This window comes from Pipistrellus hanaki (assembly GCF_964339955.1).
Source record: "Pipistrellus hanaki genome assembly, chromosome: 12".
NCBI lineage: Eukaryota > Metazoa > Chordata > Mammalia > Chiroptera > Vespertilionidae > Pipistrellus > Pipistrellus hanaki.
The window spans coordinates 8,712,991-8,730,923 of NC_140514.1; positions in this window are offsets into that span (position 1 = coordinate 8,712,991).

Sequence of the window (17,933 nt, forward strand, 5' to 3'; positions counted from 1 at the left end):
GAGGCTACATAACTTGCCAAAGACTTCACATGCTAGTAAATGGCAGAGGCCAGATTCAAAACCAATTGTTTTGTTTCCAAATCCCATGCTCTTGATCTTCATGGTATCTAGCTACCAACTATCCCAACATTGCAAAGCCTTCCATTCCACCAGGGAGATATAAGGGCTCCAGTGCAAATGTCCTTGGAAGAATCGGCGCAGAATATACAATACTCCCACGCGAGTATTTAAGATATGTGACCTGATCGTCTCTTAGAGGTAACTTATTATAGAATCTAAGAGCACTAGCACCTCAAAAGAAGGAAGAGAGGGGTTGCAAGCAAACTTTAAAGTTTTATCTTGTCTGAGCGCCATAGCCTAACCTCCATCCTCAGAGCCTAGCACACTGGAGGGCCCACCTCTGAGAAAGAGCAGGGTCATTTACTGGCTCAGCAAATAGAAGTCACCCAACACAAGAGGAGCACCTCCATCCCTAATACAGCGCATGCCCACACACACACACACACACACACACACACACATACACACACACATACACACACATACACACACACACACACACCACTTCCACAGCTAGGAGTCACAAAAGAGATTATCTGCAGGGAACAATTCATTTCTGTTCTTTAGACCTCAGTTTCTTCGTCTCCAAAATAAGGTGGTTCTGCTAGAAATAATCTCTAATGTTCCAGTCAAGTCTGACATGCTATGCTAAAAGAACCATTCTTGCAAGCAGATGATAAAAGCTATGTATGTTCTTACTCCTGTATGTCTACTACCTAGTGGTAGGACAACCTGTCCCCCCATCGCATCTCTGTCGGTTGGAGTGAAGAACTGTGGTCTGGCTTCTCCTCACTGTTTACGCTCACCACCATGCTGATCTCATCCAGGCTTGTAAGTATCCCACTCAGTCTCTGCCAAAGCATAATTTCTCTCTAGCCCAGACCTGTTCCCTGAACTCCAGACTTACATAAAATAGTCATCTCCATTTGGATGTCTAATAAACATCTCAAACTTACCTGTCCTAAGCTAGGCTTCTGATGTTTACCCTCAAGTCTGCTCCTCCCCATTCTTTCCCATCTCAGTTAATGGCCACTTCACTCTCCCTGCGGCTCAGACACTTGATATCTCTCTTTCTCTAATATCCTACATTCAATCTCTTGTGATTCTGTTGACACAACTTACAAAATGTACCCAGAATTCAGCTACTTGTCACCACCTTCACTGCTGCCATCTTAGTCCAAGTCATTGTCATCTGTCATTTGGGGAATTGCAATAGCCCCTAGTTGATCACTTTATAATACTTCTACCCTGCTCCCCCTAGAGTCTTTTCTCAGCAAAGGATCCAGAATTATCCTTCTAAAACAAAAGTCAGATCATGTAATTTCCCTGACCAAACTTTGCAATTGCTTCCTTTCACCCTCATGGAAAAAGCCAGGGCCAGTCTGGCCTTGCATGGCCTCTCTGATCTTATCGTCCTCCCTTTGCCCCTCCTTCCCTCTCCTCTGCGCAGTGACCTCTCGGTGTTTCTCCATTTGCACATTATTCTTCCCTCTGCCTAGCATGCTCTTCCCCAAGATCACATGACTCCCCTATGGAAAATTGCAACCTCCCCTCTACCCACAGCAGTCATCTTCCCCTCTCGCTTATCATCAGACATACTACACATTCAACTGATTGATTGATAGATTCTCTCTCTCTCTCTCTCTCACACACACACACACATACATGTACACACACAAGTGAGCTCTACAATGGCTTACATTTTTGTAAAAAAAAAAAACACCACAAAACCACTTTTTTGAAGCATAATTGACATGTACAATGGTTTACATTTTTGCTTACTGCTATGTCTCCATTACCTGGAACTATTCCTGACACATAGCAGACACATAATATTGCTAAATAAATTGCTGAAGATGAGCAGCATCCTTCCAAATTGTGGGTAATGAGTTAGGAGGAGTTAGTAACCACCCAGGTCTGGTAACAATATGTGTCCAGTGTGCGCTTACAGGTCTTCTTGCTTGCACAGCAGTGAGACTGGCAGCTGGATGTTCTAATCGCACAAAGCTGACCTATCCAGTCAGTGTTCCTGTGAACTCTGGAGGAAAGCTTACACTCATACCACCACATCTCTGAAGTACACCACTCTTTGAGTCAGCAAGGGTCTGGGATAATTCACCTGGGCCTCTGTAGCAGGCGTAGTGGATAAACTAAGCCCAGATCAGCTGGGAACTCCATAGTTTGGTGTTGCACTCCCGCCTGTTAGCTCCCCAAGGACCCAGCCTATCACCCTCATTACTGGCACAGAACAAGGACTCTGGATCCAAGGTTGCTTGAGTAACTTCCTTCCCTGTGTCTCTCTAAGACCAAAGGCAGCCAAGAATGTGGTGTGAGCTTTGCGTGATGCTGGAAGTGTGTGTGGGTTTGGTTTTGCATATAGCTTTGATTTCCTCACTTGGGCCATTTTCACACAGTGTACAAAAACCAACAGGATATTGGCTCAGAATAAAGACTCGGCAGCTAAGAATCGGTATCGCATTGTCTTCTAGAAGATGTGTGCCTCCAGCCCTGTGAGCTCTCTGGAGGCAGAAGTGGTGTGAACTGGATGGGCTATGGGTATTAAACAGTTTCAAGTTTATGTATCACACAAAGTGGAGCTCTTTGTTTTTACATATCTGTCAGGATCATGACCTCATTTAGATCAGGGTCTGGGTCTGGTTTAATTTTTCTTCCTGGGCACCTGGCCTTGTGCCTGGCCCATGGCGTGCTCAGTAAATCTGTTGCATTGCATTCAGCTGCACATAGCTCTCAGAAGGATTTCTGTCCACCCCCTCTTTGAAATTAGGAAGAGTGTTCTCTGTGCTTATCATTTCTAAATTAGTTACAAACAGGAATTGATTTTGTAACAAGGGGGAGAAAGTCACTGTCCTTGCAGACAAAGCTCAGCCTCTGTGTTTCTCTCTAGCACAGCAAAAAAATATCATCAGACAATTGAGGTTTTTGTAGAGTGAGGGAGTGTGTGGTGTGTTAGAAACTAATTACAGCGGGAAATATTAGAAGTATAATTTCACGATAGTTTTTAAAGGATTTCTCAGTGGTTAGAGCATAGACCCACATGCCAGAGGGTTGTGGGTTCAATTCCCAGTCAAGAGCACATACCTTGGTTGTGGGTTAGATCCCTGGTACCTATTGGGGCATGCATGTTCAGGAGGCAATTAATCAATGTGTCTATCACATCAATGTCTCTCTCTTTCTCTCTCTCTCTCTCTCTCTCTCTTTCTCTCTTCCCTACCCTCCTTCCACTCTCTCTAAAAATCAATGGAAAAAATATCCTCAGGTGAGGATTAACAATACCAACAAAAAGAGTCGCTTCCCCATAGGCACATTTCACACAAGACTCCGCTGGCACAACCTATACTATCTCCCCTCTCAGAGGGAATCTTTCCTTTGCAGAGCCCCCTGGGATTCCCGAATCAGCCAGCCTACACCTGCTTTTGCACACGTCTCCCTGAGGGCAGAACCTGCAAGAGAGGGCAAAAGACTCTGCTTTTCTCCCTCTGCCCTGAGATCACTCTCCCGGACAACTTATTCGCCATCACTCCTGTCCTCATCAGACCAGAAGGAGCAGAAAATGAAACGGATACAAAGAGCCTCTGGCCCGCACCTTCCTTTCTTTCCAGAGCCTCCTTCATTAGCTTAACTAATTAGTGAATGAGAGAACATCTGCAGAACACCGTAGGCTGGAAGGAAAGGCTGGCAGTGTTGCTGTCATCAGGAGGCGACATTCCCATTCTTCTCCATTCCCTGTCATTCGTGCTTATTAACACCCCAGGAATCTATCCTCAGGTTCAGAGATGTCCTCCTAGCAACAGCCCCATCCCCTTGGCAACACCTTGGCGGGGGTTTGTCACCAACTCCAACAAAACTAGAAACTCAATACCGCCAGAGTCATAATGTTAGGAAGCTGACATTTGGGGAATGCATAGTGTTTTATTAAAGACTTTCACATCCAATTTACTGACTGAGTTTCAGGCCAATGGCACATTTAGGCCACATCAACATGAGTCAGTTTGACTGAATTCAGTAAAGTATGTGTGCATATCACTCAATCAGATGGCTGCATTTTCTTTATCCACATGACACCAGAGATGAATTTTTCACTCTTTAATCGGTTGTTTTGACAAGCGTAGTCAGAGATTAAGCTACCATTTTGTTTTTCTGCTTTATAGGGTCTGGGTGAGGGGGGAAAAAATCTTTGGGCATGCTTTTTGAGTGGTATTTTCAAATTACAAGGGGGATTTGCCATTTCCTCACAACCTAAAATGCCTTAAGGATGTGTGTTTAACTGCATTCTCACCCTATCTTGCACTGCACAAAACTTACAAGTCCCGGTGGGGAATTTGGGGCAAATTTCATCGTTAAATAAACTCTGGAATGCCCCAGGCTGGATCGTTAACTTGTCTCCACTACAGACTAAATGTCCAAACAGCCACCTCCCTTCTGTGGGTTCCCACAGGGCTGTGGGTGTGCTCCAGGGCCCGCCCCCTGGCATGAGGGGACAATTGGGCCATTATATGTACACCAAGAGCAAGCAGCCAGCTCAGTTGAGCTCTGTAAAGAGGGATGAAAAAAAAAGGGGGGGGGGGACCAAATATAGACCACTGGACAATTTATTTGTCTTAAGAGTGTTTAAGACACACAGCAAGCCCCAGCAGGTTATAAATGGTCAGCTTTGTGCAATTACTACACAAGTCTGAAGAGGATTCTATGTGGAGTCCGTTTAGAACCCCTATGGTGGGTCACACCATGTAGGTGGTCTTGACAAGAGTCTCACTCTTTGCATCCATGGTCAGCCAAGAGATTAAGGACCCAACACCCTGGTCCACATTGTGTTCGAAACGATCTGTATCAGTGTCTTCTCCAAAATGTCAGTTTGAAATTCCCAATTTTCCCCAAAAAAATTAAACGTTAGAGTTAATGACTCTTAAAACTTCCCAAAGTTCTTATCCAAATCTCTAATTTTCAGAAAAGGAGGCTGGTGGCCAGAAAGGTTCACACACTGGTTGAGCTAGCTCTATTCTAATTCTAGATTTACAACCATTTCACAGTCCAATGTCTTTTTTAGCGTGGGCTATCACAAGGGATCACCAAAATTGTGGACTGCAAATGAAACGTGTACTAGTATATGTGTGCCTACAAGGCTATTAGGGGGAAAGGGTAGGAAGGAAGGAAGAAGGGAGGGAGAGAAGAAGGGAAGGAAGGAAGGCTTTTACATTCATTCTTTATGGCGTGTCTTTTGGATAGAGATACTGGGGTCTCCCTTGTCTTCTTCCCACCTCTAGATCCTCTCCCCTGTATCAGAGAGCACTCATTCACCCACAATTCCTGAGGACTTCAGCTAGCTGGTCTGGTCCTTCATTTTTCCCCAGAGAGGTCAATGTGCCACCTGTCCCTGCAATTCAGCACTGCCTATTTCAGAAAACGACTCCCAGGGATAACATCCTAACCCACAGCAGGAGGAGCCCCCCACAGCCCTGCCAAGCCTTGAAGTCCCGGATCCCTGTGAGGACGAAGTTTCCATGCACAGGCAGCTGCCCATGAAGACAGGGACGGGCTGGTGTAAAGGTTGTGTGAGTGACAGCTGTGAGCCTCTCTCTCTTGAAGAGAAGTGGGGGGCTAAGGGATAGAAACCTGGACAGAGGAAAATTAAATCTATACAAGCACAGGGAATAAGACTGTAAGATCTTTGTATTTAGACATTGCCATAGACAAAGCAAGATTGGCAGAAAGGAACCCTGGGAGTCTGGATGACTGCTGTAGTTCCTCCCCGACTCAGTCTAAAGCAGCACTCTTCAACCGCAAGAATTTTTAAAACAGGCAATACCTGACTCTTCAATGAGGGGCACCTCCTGTTGACAGCACCAGCCAAGCAGTTCTGAAGCCAGATGATACCGTGGGTTTTGTTTTTATTTTTGTTTTCAAACTGCCCCATCCACCCCAGCTTGCTCTACCCAGCATCCAAAACCTAGCCAGTCTCCAATCAGCCCCACAACCCAAGCCAGAGTCAAAGTGGCCACAGCCCAGAAGAGCCTGGTGGCAGGAGGGTCTGCCATCTGGTAGCCTTCTACCATTTTCTCTGTGTTAAGATCCCTTTGATGGTTTCCACCAATGAGCCCTACTTCTTCCTTTCTCTCTCATGGCCCTTTGCAAATGCTAAGTTCGCACGATAAAGAGGAGAAACATTCTGGACTGAGAGAAGGGACACCTAGTCTAGGCTTCTTCCCATGCCAGCTGGGACCGGGGACAAGTCCCTTAACGGGTCTGACCTCTGCCATCTGTCAAGCTGAGATAATAACCGGGAAGCACAGTTCATAGTTTAACCTCTTTATAGTGAAGGGGTTAAACGTGAAGCATGGGGGTCAGAGACATTGAGTTTCAATCTCGGTTCAGCCACTTGTTAGGTGGGTCACCTCCCTGTGCTTCCATTTCCTCTGACATGGCAACATGGGGCTAATAATATTGTGTGAATGCGCCGAGACAATGAAATGTGATAAAGAGCACAGAGTCATTAGCGTGGTGCCTAGTGGGAAGTAAAAACTCAATAAATGTTAACCAGTCACATGGCCATTATCACCATCCTCTGGTGAAAGAGAGGAAGGTGAAATGTTCACGTCCCCCTGAAAAGAATCAGGCGCGACACAAAGAATCAGCCTTATCACAGGGAGTCGGAGTGCCATTTCCTTCAGTTGATTTTACTGGGTGAAACAAAGGCAGAACCACCCTTAGTTCACGCTGGGGAGCTAATGGGATCTGAGAGGCGGACTTTGGATCTCAATTCTCAATGGCTTTAGAACAAAAGAAACCTGCAAAGCTCAGATAAACGTAGAACAAAAACCACCAACTTACTTGAATCTTGAGCATCTCCTAGTGGTGATCTCTCAGAATAATTCTTAAAAGTTCATCCTTTAGCGATTTGTCAACCTTTTTCATCTCATGGCACGCATAAACAAATTACTGAAATTTTGAAGCACACCAAAAAGTATATTATATATTTTGCCAACTGCACACAAAAAAATAGATATAATTTTGATTCATTCACACCGGACAGCTATTGTTGTGCTGGCTGTTGTCATTTTTTGTTTGTCTGTTTTTTTGTTTGTTTGTTTGTTTGTTTGTTTTTTATTGATTGCAGAGAGGAAGGGGGAGAGACATAGAAACATCCATGATGAGAGAGAATCATTAATTGCCTGTCTCCTGCACGCCCTACATTAGGAATTGGGCCTGCAATCTGGGCATGTGCCCTGACTGGGAATTGAACCCATGACCTCCTGGTTCATAGGTTGATGCTCAACTACTGAGCCACACCAGCCAGGCATCATTTTTTTATTTGACATAATAAAAATCTAAAGAAAAAGAGGTCAGTGCCCCTCATTAAATAGTCAGGTATTGCCTATTTCAACACCGGTTGAAAAGTGCTGCTTTAGACTGCGTGAGGGAGGAACTGCAGCAGTCATTCAGACTCCCAGGGTAACCTGGACAACACACCATTGCACCTCACTGGGTGGTTGTTTTTATTTATCATTTTTTGGCCTAGTGCTTTGTTTTTCCAGGTTTGTTGGGATACACCTGGCATATAGCATTGTGTAAGCTTACAGTCTGCAACATAATGATTTTTGATAGGCATATAAATTGTAAAATGATCACCACCGTGAGGTGAGTTAACACATCCTTCACCTCACATAATTACCATTTTTGTTGTTGCTGTTGTTATGGTGAGAACATTAAAGTTCTACTTTCATAGTAACTTACACATATACAATACAGTATTGTTCACTATAGTGTACATTGAATCCCCAGAATTTATTCATCCTATAATTTAAAGTTTGTACCTTTTAAAAAAAGAAAGGAAGTTTGTACCTTTGACCAATAGCTCTCCATTTCCCCTACCCCTCAGCCCCTGGCAACCGCCATTCTACTCTCTGTTTCTGTGGGTTCAAGGTTTTTAGATTCCACATATAAGTGAGATTACACAGTATTTGTCTTTCTCTGTCTTGGTGATTTCACTTAATGCCCTCAAGGTCCAACATATCATCACGCATGTATTTCCTTCTTTTTATGGATAAAACTTATATAAACCCTCACATCTTCTTTGTCTGTCTTTCTCCGTTCGACAGTTGGGTTGTTTTCATGTCTCAGCAATTGTGAATAAGGCTACAACGTTAGGTGCTTCTTCCCCACATTTTGCTTTAGGAGTTTTAGAGTTCAGGTCTCCCCTTTAAATCCTTAATCTATTTCAAGTTAATTTTTGTGAGTGGTTCAATCCAGGGGCCCAATTCCATCCTCTTGCATTACAATATCCAGTTTTCTCAAAACCGTTTATGAAAGAGACTCTCCTTTTCTCATTGAGTATTCTTGACTCCCTTGTCAAGTATTAGTTGACATATGTGCATGTTCTGTCGCATTGGTCTGTCTGTTCTTATGCCAGTACCACACTGTTTCAATTTCTATAGCTTTGAAGCAGTTTGAAATTGGGAAGTTGGATGCTTCCGACTTTGTTCTTCTTTCTCAAGATTGCTTTGGCAACATTTGGGGTCTTTTGTAGTTCCATACAAATTTTAGAATTTTTTTTTTCTATTTCCGTAAATAAAATGCCATTGACATTTTGGTAGGGATTGCATTGAACCTATAGATGGCTTTGGATAATATAAACGTTTCAACAATATTAAATCTTCTGATCAATGATCACGGGGTATTCCTCCATTTATTTGTGTCTTCAATTTCTTTCAATCAAGATAAGTCACTGTTAAAGCCTAGTGTTTCTCTGAAAAGGCATCAAGGAGATTGAGGGCCAGTGAAATTTCCCCTCCAGTCTTCTAAGCACAAGATCCACAAGACACATGGTGGTTTGTGTGGCCCCAAACAAGTCTACAAGAAAATAGTCTCCACTGTCCCTTTGCTGTTTCCCACCCTAATCCATTCCTAAATCCCCTCCCAGGCATGATCAGAGCCCTATGAGACATTAACTCTGAAAGAGCTCAGGAGCTAGCCTTCACCTATGGACTCCACTCCTAAGTTGGTATATCTCTGAGAGGATGTTGCCTCTCAACGCAGATATTTACATTCTAGAGACCGGTGCACAAAATTCATGCAAGAGTAGGCCTTTCTTTCCCCCAGCTGCCGGCACCCGCTTCCCTCTGGTACCCAGGATCCCAAACTTCCCTTGCAGCCCCAGCTTCAACTGGAAAGTCATCCTCCTGGTCTAATTAGCATATCACACTTTTATCATTATAGATCACATTCTCTAATTATCCCGTCCATCTGCATAAAGATATGCTTGGCAGTGTTCACAACTTAGTTTGATGGCAAAAATAGTGTGTGGTTACATAAATGCCACATATTCACACGATGGAAATATTGTGCAGCCATTAATGTGTTTACGAAGAACTTGCTGTAACATGCAAAGTGTTTGTTCTGTGATGATGTTTAGAAGGCAGGAAGAAATTTTGTGTACACAGTATAATCACAACTATGCTAACATTGCAAATAAAGGGTCTGGCAAGGAACGTACCAAACTATTAGCTGAATGGTAATACTTAAAGTAATCTTTCCTCTATTTTTTAATCTTCATCATTTTCTCTAACTGCAATGTGTTCGTTTCATTATAGAAAAAGAATAAGATAGATTCAGAAGTTAACAGGAATCAAGATGACAACCTAGGAGGTTCCTAAGCATCCCTCCTCCCATGAGCACACCAAATGTACAGCTACACAGAGCAAATCCCTCTGAGAGAAGTCCAGACACTAGCAATGGTATGAAACTAGAAACCAATTCTAACAAGAAAACTAGAAAATTCACAAACATGTAGAGATTAAACAACATGGTACTGAACAATCAGTTGGTCAAAGAAGAAATCAACAGGAAAATCAAACAATATCTTGATTCAAGTGAAGATGAGAAAACACCAACTTACAGGATGCATCAAATGCAACTCAAAATAGAAGCTTACAGTGGTAAGTGCATACATTAAGGTTGGAAAAATATCAAATAGCCTAACTTTACTCCCAAAAGTCTTGGGTAGGGGTAGGAGAGGTGGGGGGAGGGAGATAATAAACTAAGCCTGAAGTTATTAAGAGGCAGTAAATGGAATTTAACCTGTTAACCGAGCGGGACCTATAAATACATCAAACATAAACACTATCGGGAACGGGTAGGACATATGAATACATCCTTGAAATATATGTTGCGCCCTGAGAGTGATGGTATATATTTTTTGTAATCTTTATTTTTTAATATATTTTATTGATTTTCTTACAGAGAGGAAGGGAGAGAGATAGAGAGCTAGAAACATCAACCAGCTGCCTCCTGCACACCCCCCACCAGGGATGTGCCCCCAACCAATGTACCTGCCCTTGGCCGGAATTGAACCTGGGACCTTTCAGTCCACAGACCGACGCTCTACCGCTGAGCCAAACCAGCTTCGGCTGTAATCTTTACAATTGTTTGTAAAATTTATAATTTTTTAATTCGATGTTTCCATTTTTTTGTTGGTATTCTTTTTTATTTGTTTGTAATTTTGTATTTTACTTTGTGCTATATATATAAATAAACGAAAATATATATATTTCATTTATTTTAATTAAGTATAAATAAAAAATAATAATAATATAAAATTACGTCCGCTGGGTGTGACGTACTGACATGTCCTAGTGAATGAGTATGCGCCCGTTGTATGTTGCGTAATTAAAAAGGGAACTCCCCGGTTAACAGGTTAAAATAAATTATATTAACACAGAAGCATAAAACTCTTAGATGAAATAATACAAGTAAAATATTGTTGAAACAAGTCAGTGGGTCTTTATTCCCATTGGAAACTAGGTCATTTGGCCACTGAAGGACAAGAGGAAGTCAAGCATGGTCCGGCCTCTCCCAAGTTGCTTGCCTCTGGCAGTGGCGTGTGCCCAAGTGTCGTCGGCCCCATGAGGAGAAAGCAGCCATAGCCTTGCCTGCCAGATGGCCAGGATGGATTCCACACTAGGAAAGCATCCGCGAGTTAGGGCACTCATCCCAGCCACCCTGACGAAGAGCCAGGAGGACACTCTGAGAAATGTCAGGCCTGGAGTTAAACAATTTCCCAAATACGAACACTTAGCTCCCTTCCAGTGTTAACCTGGCCCAGCTGTGCCTCATCCCCAAACTCCTGCACACAGCACGGCCTCAAGCCCTCCTGGGGGACAATTAAATGCATTCAAATCACAAAATGTAAAAATAAAAATAAAAAATATCACTAAAACTTAAAAATAAATTAACCTTGCTCTCCAGTAAGGTATTATAGCCTTCCTTTGACCATCAATTTTTCAAAAATGTGCTATGCTGATTGTCTTCCTCGATACTTTAAGTAGTGATTTATTTTAAGTAGCCATTCCCAAGGGTGGTATTTTTTTTTAATTCACCCATTGCTAATTTTATAGATGAGTACAATACAAAAGAAAGTAAATGAGTAACAGTGAACTAACAATGACCTTGATGATCCAAATAGCTGCTTCAATAAGCTCAGCTGAGACTTGAAAAGGATTTTAAGTGGTGAGCCCTGTCCTTTATGAAGTTGGAGATAATTTTGTAACAAAAGACCCCCAACTAAGACTTAAAATTGGTTTGCACAAGGAAAGTAGAATTCAGATTCTCTAGTGAGCAAAGATTTAACCATTGAAATCACATCAAACAGAATGCAGCGGGCACCACGCAGACCAGGCCGCAGCCACACAAAGCCTGTGTGGCTCTGCAGGGGGCACCAGTGAGCAGCAGCCCCCACTCACCCACTCACCCACCTACAAACAAAATGTCCAGGACTCTCAAAGTATTTCCTAGAGTCTGAAAGCGTAAAGTTTTACCAGCGAGGCAGATAAAACCCTTTTTCCCAGAATCAGGTCAGCAGTAAACATGCTTCTGGGTTGGATGGAATCAACCCAACAGCGAAAGCAACCTAAGCATCTCAGGCACCTTTGATTTGTGTCCCTTGGGGGAGACTTTAATATTGGGAGTTGAACTCCACTGACTCACCGTTTTTTCTCTAACTGGCTTTCAGAAACCATCCTGAGGAAAATAGGTCAGAGGAGAAACTGTGAGACGAAGGTGACACCTACTGGCCAGGCGAGGCCCCTGCAAAGGGCCTTTCCATCTCTCAGCTGCTTTCAATATGGATTCACCCTCTGCCCTCCCTCGAAGGCCATGTTGTTGTCAAGGAAACATCAGAGATGTTGACAAGGTTCACATGCAAAAGTTTCCATCAGATTTTACTGATAAAAGTGAAATGCCGGGAAAACGTAGTGTCCCACATGGTTTAAATAAATTTTGGTACATGCTTAGAATATTTTCAAGTCATTTAAATTAATAACATGAAGAAATTCTCACATATAAACCAAAGCAAATAAAAGATAATGATTATGTTAAGATTGATGTATGAATATGCCATAGAAAGAAATCCTGAATGAAATGTAGAAAGTGGCCGAGACCGGTTTGGCTCAATGGATAGAGCGGCGGCTTGAGGACTGAGGGGTCCCGGGTTCGATTCCGGTCAAGGGCATGTACCTTGGTTGCGGGCATATCCCTAGTAGGGGGTGTGCAAGAGGCAGCTGATCGATGACTCTCTCTCATCGATGTTTCTAACTCTCTATCTCTCTCCCTTCCTCTCTGTACAAAATCAATAAAATATATTTTTTTTAAAAAGAAAGAAATGTAGAAAGTGTTAATTGTGGTCATTTCTTTTTTATACATTCCTGCATTTTTCAACTTTTCTATAGTAAGCATGTATTACTGTAGTGGATAGAAAGCAAAGGGATAAATTTTTTTACTTTATTTTATCTAGCTTTATTGAGATGTAATTGACATATAATATTGTCTAAGTTTAAGATGTACAACTTAATGATTTTATACACATATATACTGAAAAATGATTACCACAATAAGGTTAGTAAGACTTCCATCACCTCATACACTTACAATGTGTGTGTGTGTGTGTGTGTGTGTGTGTTGAGCGTATTTAAGATGTGTTCTAAGTATTTTTATATAAAATAAAAAGTATCGCCCTACCTGGTTTGGCTCAGTGGATAGAGCATTGGCCTTCAGACTGAAACGTCCCAGGTTCAATTCTGGTCAAGGGCATATACCTTGGTTGCGGGCGAATCCCCAGTAAGGGATGTGCAGAAGGCAGCTGATTGATGTTTCTCTCTCATTGATGTTTCTAACTCTCTATCCCTCTCCCTCCCTCTTTGTAAAAAATCAGTAAAATATATTTTTTTAAATAATAAAATAAAAAGTATCACAATGCCATTTTAAGAGAGAACAGACACTAATAGGGTAGTGGTGAAGCTCAGAAGCAAAAGGTTGAGACTCAGATCTTAGGAACTTCGATCAGAGGCTGATGAGAAACAGTGTAATCCCCACGATGACATTAGCAGCATCTGACCCTGCAATGTCTCAGGACAGTAGGACAACAGGACAAAAAACAATGCTACCCATAGAGATCTAATGCACAGTGTAGTGAAGGTAGCCAATAACACTGAATATTGAAGCAATGGTGTAACGTGACAAATATCGCTTTAATGACAATTACATTACACTATAGAAATGTGTCAAAGTAACATGCCATACACCTTAAATTTATCCCATGTCAAATTTATCCAGAAAGAAAGAGAAAGAAAATGAGGCTGTTTCATTGTCTAAGAAGCAGACAGTGTTTTGTTCTCCCTGTATCTCCTTTTGCATTATCTAGAGAATTTTCTTACATAAATGACTGTGATTAAAGGTCTGCCCTGCTGGGTAGATGAGCAAAGCTCTAACCCCTCAATGGCTGTCTTCCCCCAGCACATCTGGCCAGGCCCTGGAGCTATCACCACCAGCTCTGTGAAAGCATCCGACTTCTCTGAGGTTATGCTTCTCATCAACAGCCACTCAGCTGACCCCCACGTTGTGAACTGCGCACAAGATAGTGTGTTTTGGAAGTAATCCCATGCAAATATGCAAGGTCATAGCAGTCAACACCCTTTTTTTTTTTTTTAATATATCTTTTTTTTTTTCCAGAGGGAAAGAGAAAAAGAGGGGGGAAAAAATCCATGATGAGAGAGAATCATTAATTGGCTGCCTCTTGCACAATGGGGGAATCGAGCCTGCAACCTGGGCATAGGACCTAACCGGGAATCGAACTGTGACCTCCTGGTTCATAGGCCGACACTCAACCACTGAGCCACCATGGATGGGCCCAACATCCTTCATGAAGTGATTATGTGCCAGACTTCACTCCGCAGGGAGTTTTCTTACATGTTATATCATTTAATCATCACATTAAAACAACTCATGAAGTGAGTATAATCTCCATGTTACCCATAAGAAAACTCAGTTTATAACCTGCTCAAAATTAAACACCTTTTACATTTCAGGGTCAGGATTTGAACTCAGATCTATCTCCAAAAGCCACACTCTTAAACACCTGCTCTCTACTGCGTAGAATTTTAGCACTTGAAGGGGACCCAACAGATTCAGACTCTAAAGGTTGAATCCCTGTCATTTGCAGGTGAGGTCACCAAGGCCCTCAGAGGGGACATGACTTACCCATATAACCACCAAAAAAGCCACACACTTCACTTCACAGGACACTGAGATCATCTGCATGATTGGGCAGCCAATGTGGTTCCTGGTTCCTCAACCACAAGGGGTTTCTGTTCTCAGTTAGTTCTACTTCTCTATTGCTGGTAGCTAGAAACTGTTGGGTCCACCCCATTATTCAATGGCCAGATTACTTAGTCAGAACTGAGTGAAATTTTGAACTCTGGGGAAGTCAGAACTGAGTGAAACTGAATTTCTGGGGAAGTCAGAACTGAGTGAAACTTTGAACTTCTGAGGAAAGTGAACTTCTACACAATCAAGTTTTCAACACAGCCAAGCCAATGGGAGAGTGCGCGGGGTGGGGTGGAGAGGTCACCAATAAGACAGCTGCAAGGACACCTGCCACCCCAAGTCCTAAATGTAGGGTGCCCCCCAAATGTATCATCTTAACTAAGACCTTTGAGCGAGCTACTGTTAACTGAGATAAAGAAGACTGTCGGTGGACCGCATGTGTGGGGAGAAGATCAGGAGGTCAGTGGGGGTATGTTGAGTGTGACCTCTAAGGGGAATTGTTCAGTAGTTAGTTGGATACATAAGACTGGAGGGGAGTGGAGAGCTCTGGGAGTCATCAGCATATGGGTGGCATTTAAAGACTAGAAGCTGGATGCGATCAACAATGGACTAAGTGAGACAGAGAAGAGAAGAGGCCAAGGAGTGAGCCTTGGGGGCCTCCAGCATCAACCAGTCTGGAGACAAGGAGGAATCAGCAAAAGGGACTGGAAAAGCACCACCGGTGAGTTGGAGAACTAGAAAAATGCACTAAGATAGTTTCTAAGCTCAGTGGGCACATGGAATATTCTATTCTCCACCTAACTTTTTTTTCTTTGGTTCTTTCCATCAATGCAAATAAATTTCACAATTCTGAGTGCTTTTTCCTTTGCACGTAATGCCCAGCCATTTCAAGCCCTCTCCCCATGATTACTGTGTGTGCCTGGTAGCAGCCAGATCAGTAGCCCTGACGTCAGGAAAATGGCTCAGACAGGCAGCCTGCCTGCTGCTTTGATACACCCTATAACCAGAGGGACAACTGCCAATCCAAACAGATCCCGCAGATTGTGGCATACCGATGCTTTCAAAATGCAGAATGAGAGCATGCTCAATCCAGCTGCCTGGGGCAAATTGTCAGGGTGTCACTCCGCTTGTGGGAGCTCAGCAGTGCAGAAGATGGTGTACCAAACCTGGGGAAGAAGACAGACAAATGTAGGGACCCAAAGCATCCTAGAACTTGATACTTGTAATCTCTTTCTCCTAAAAGGGCCCTCCTCTATCTCCTTGGGGGCAAGATGTAGAAGTTGCCAGGAGGAGGAAACCATGCTCAGGAATTAATTTCTGTTTTTTGAGAATACCGAAATAACGTCAAGTTTCCACTCCAGGATCTGACTTACACCTTGACTCACGTTTAATCTTTTGATTTAAAAATGTTTTCAATAAACCCTGCTATCCATCATTTGCAGCTCAAAATAAAAACATGGAGCTGGGTAGAGAGAAACAGGAAGAAGGGAGAGGGTGTGGGACCATGAGGTTGGAGAACCCGCCTTCAACCTCCACTCCCACCCACCTCCCGGGGTGGAAAGGGGTCCAGAACAGGGAAGCAGGAGAGGGAACCTCACCCCTCACCGCTCGGAGTTTCCCCTGCTGACGGGTGGGGGAAGGGATCCTGGAGATGAGTCAGAAACTCTTCTGGTCGATGCCGTAGAGCTGCCAGTGCGCATTGGGCAGAGTGCTTCTGTGCTACCACAGAGGAAGCAGCTTAAACCCAAAGGCCTTGCTGGCACCTGGGGCCTAAAGGAGATAGAGTGCGACAATTCTGAGCTTCTAAGAGCAAGTTTCTCACTCACACTTGAAGGAGCCTCACCGCTCTCCTCTACTCCCTCCTCTGTCAAATTTTTCTTCTGCCCTTTTGCTCTTTGCTCATGTCTACATCTCACCCTCAAATGTTACCCAATCCTGAAAAATGCTTAAGCCTGGGATTCTTCATTTCACTTTATTTCATATCCCATCTCTCTTCCTTGTCATTTCTTAAGATGCCTGTTTTGTTTGTTGGGGGATGGGGGGGGGGGGGTGTTTGTTATTGTTGTTATTTGTTTTGGGTTTTGGTTTTGTTTTGAAGGAGAGAGGTAGAGGAGGCAAGAGACAGACCCAGGGAGTTCCCTGGACCCACTGAATCTTGTTGCTGCTCTGTTGCTGAGTCAGCCACTTCTCTGAGGTCAGCACCCTCAGAACCTGCTAGGAACAGATGGCCTCCCTGGGAAAGGAGGCCAGGCACAGACAGCTCACAACCCAACTGCAGGCTCCTGGCTTCTGAGCTTTGGTCTCCTGCTGCATTAACTTCCCTGGTGACTCCAGAGCATGCTCAGTTTGTTTGGGAAAAGTCAGGAGGGCAATGTGACCAGAGTGAAGTGAGTGAAAAGTGATAGGAGGTGAGACCAGAGAGTTACAGAGACCAGATCATGTAGGGTCTAGCCAGCCATAGCGAAGGCACTGGATTTTATAGTGAAATGAGAAGCCACTGGAGGGTTTTGGTCAAGCAATCACATCATCTGGTTGTAATGTAGAAGGACAGCTCTGGCTCCTGGGTGGAGAGGAGACTGAGGAAGCAAGAATGGAGCAGGGAGGCCAAGGGAGACATGATGGTGGCTTGACCCAGAGTAGGAGCAGTGCTCCAAAGTGGACAGTTTCAGGACATAGTACAAAGAAGTACAACCACATCTGCTGATGTCCTGAACTGAGAAAGAGGAGTCAGCAATCGGGTCAGGTCAACATTTTTCATTAACTGAGATGTGGAAAGAAGATGTGGGGGAATGTGTGGAACCATGAGTTCATCTTTTCATATCTTCAGTTGAGGTGTCTTTGGGACATCCTCATTGAGATGTCTGGAGTTCCAGGAGAGGTTGGAATTGTAGATATAAATTTAAAAACCATCTGCACATAATTTCAGAGCCATGGGGCTAGATGAGGTCACCTGGGGAGTGAGCACAGCTGGAAAAGAGGTCTATAAACTAAGTTCCAGAATATTCCCACTTTTAGGAGTTGGGGAACAAAGATGATGCAGCTAAGGAGACAGGATGAGAGACTGATGAGGTGGGAGAACCAGGAGAAAGTAGTGAGCTAGAGGCCAGTGAGTGAGCAACCAACCAAGTCCTTTTCTCTGAGAACCGAGTGAGTGAAAGGAGACTGAGAATTAAATCAGAGTTCCAAGCTATGTTCTGCAGAGCCCTAGGTTTCATGGAGCCCCCGTGAGGATGGGCAGGGATGGTGGGCGTAAGTAAGGCTTA